The sequence below is a fragment of the Austrofundulus limnaeus genome, unplaced genomic scaffold, assembly GCF_001266775.1.
Source record: "Austrofundulus limnaeus strain Quisiro unplaced genomic scaffold, Austrofundulus_limnaeus-1.0 Scaffold20, whole genome shotgun sequence".
In the NCBI taxonomy this organism is placed as follows: domain Eukaryota; kingdom Metazoa; phylum Chordata; class Actinopteri; order Cyprinodontiformes; family Rivulidae; genus Austrofundulus; species Austrofundulus limnaeus.
The window spans coordinates 750,309-753,000 of record NW_013952422.1 but is presented as its reverse complement, the minus strand read 5'-3'; the positions used below and the strand labels follow the sequence as shown (position 1 = coordinate 753,000).

The 2,692-nt window shown below is 39.5% G+C and overlaps 1 protein-coding gene across 2 annotated transcripts in view; it reads right to left on the bottom strand.

Annotated features, from left to right (window-relative positions):
- The window catches only part of unc5cb (unc-5 netrin receptor Cb), a gene marked incomplete at its 5' end in the record, with an annotated part of 69,676 nt that overhangs the window by 32,886 nt on the left and 34,098 nt on the right, over window positions 1–2,692 (bottom strand).

Below are 2,692 nucleotides of genomic sequence, written 5' to 3'. Positions count from 1 at the left end.
TATATATATATACATATCACAGCCACACATGGAGCCAAGTAATATGCAGATGTTTTAACTCTATGCAGTCGCACAATATCACCGTCAATTTCCCGAGCTTGTGGCGACGACGCTATTTCAAAATAAAAGTCTGATTCAATACAGTTAATACAAAAAATTAATCTTTTGCTTTGGAATGCAAAACAATAATGCAAGGGTACACAGTTTCTTTTGTGAATGCAGAAAGTATTGTAAAGGAACACAAAAGTAATGCGAGGGAACACAAAGGTATTGTGAGGTAACACACACCCACACACACAAACAAAATATATTCCCCTGTCCCTTGTGGGCTGTGTATAAATAAAATGGATATACTTGTGGGCATGTTTAAAATAGTCTTTGCAATATAGACATGTTTCAAACTACGTGTATGAAGAGCTGTCTGAGGAGATCAGAAAGAAGATATCCATGTTAAAGGTAAAGGCTATAAGGATCTCTACAAGAAGCTTCCTGTTCCTCTGACCACAGCTGTCAATATTACACTGCCCAGCCAAAAAAAGTCTCCACCTGGATTTAACTAAGGTCTATGACAGGGCTATTCAACTTGTGGCCCGCAAGCCACATCTGATCCGTGAGTGACCAAAGTTTGGCTCGCCAATTCGATCACTCATCTCTTAAGCCCAAACCCCCGGTTTTCTACTTTAATTATTAAACATTCTTTTAGTTAAACATGGACAAGTCTGGTATCTACTGAAATATCAGAATCTTGGCTACAAGCTGGTATTAACCATTTCTACGAACATCCAAGACAGTTAACATTACAAGCAGTTGAATATAAAACTATGAAAGTGAAAATAAAATTTGTTCAAAAATTTGGCAAGTCAGAGATGTCCAAATAATATGTGTCAAAAAGGAGACACAATGGGTTCTTTTTGTTTTTGGTATTGTTTAATTATCACTACTTTTATAGGGTTCTGTATGTTGCATTCATGATTAAATACAGCAAAATAAACTATTTCAAAGGTAACAGATCTTTTTAATATTTGGTTTATTTACATAATGACTTTAATTGCTGGATGTTCGGCCCCTCTGCTGTTGACCTGCAGTAACTGTGGCCCCCAGAGCTATTTAGTATAATAGTCCTGGTCTATGATGTGGGGTTGCTGCAGTTGGTCAGGTCTAGGTTCAGCAACAGTATGTGCTCAAAGAATGAGGTCAGCTGACTACCTGAATATACTGAATTAGCAGGCTATTCCATCAATGGTTTGTTTCTTCCCGGATGGCTCGGCCATATTCCAAGATGACGATGCCAGGATTCATAGAGCTGGAATTGTGAAAGAGTGGTTCGGGAGCATGAGACATCATTTTCACGCATAGACTGACCACCACAGAGTCCACTGAGTATCTTTGGGATGGGGTGGGCAAGGCTTTGAACAGCAGTCAGACTCTACCATCATCAAGATCTCGAACACTGCATGGAAATAAATCTTGTGACATTATCCAAACAAAGCCTCAGCCAAAGGCAGTCCATAGAAATATTAGAGTGTGTGACTTTTTTTTTTGTTTTTTTTTGGCCAGGCAGTGTATTAAAAATTGTAAGTTTCATTGGACCTTCCAGGATGTGTGCGCAAGAGGAAATGCAACCCCTGGTTGATTCAGTGTCAATAATAAAAAAAAGAGAAAAAAACATTCAAAACTATTGAAGCCAAACATGCGGTCAAGGTCTGTCACTTTCTGAGCCCACCACCCATTTCATTTTGAATCATAATGAGCTCCATGAACAAACACCCAGCCAGACTGTTCCACTATTGACAGAAAAATGCAAAACAGCTCTACAGGAATTTATCAAAACGCAAGCTGAAAAGCCCTTATGATTCCCTGGGAAGTTTCTGGGGCTGGTGAGACAAAACTGGAGCTTCATATCAGTTGTGTTTATTTTTTGAAAGAGCACCAATACCATGTCTTTAGCTGATTTGGAAAGGAGACATGTTCAAATCAAACAGTTAACAGATTTACCTCTTTAAAAGGTAACCTACCCCAAAATTAACTTTTTTAGCTGATAAAATATCTACAATGCATCTAAAATGTTTTATAGTAATATTTCTGTGCTAATTTTGATGTTTTTGTTCATATTTGTTCAAATCTGCAATATTTGGTCTAAAAGGGTATTTTTGCTGCATACTGTGGGTTGAGCAGTTGTACTGCAGTCTAATGTTCAGGAAAGAATGAAAGGTGGAAAGATGAAGCTCAGCCCACTGTATGTCCAGCAGAAACACATAATCAAGAACATGTGTTTAGAACACCGGCAGACAGCGGGAGGAGAAAAAAAGACAGTGATTGACAGCTGCATGTCTGCAATCAGTTCATCATTGTGAAAATTTAACAAGCAGCTCCCTTCGAACCGGATCCGAACTTTTTTATTCCTGATTTAAACTATTGGTGATCTTGTGAGCAGAGCTGCTGCAGCACAGGTTTTTATTTTTTTCCTGTCAGGCTACTCCAACTCTACTGTCTGGGGCTGGTGTGGTCTGGGGCGGACAGAGCTCAGCCGAGGCTGCGGTAAAGAGCTTCGTGTCCTGAATGATCCAGGGAGACAACACAAGTCAGTCCCAGACTGAGCCGACTTGTTCATTTTAAATGAAATATGTCGAATCAATGGGCCTCATGCAAGAACCGTTCGTACGCACAGATTTGTTCTTAAGTTGTGCGTACG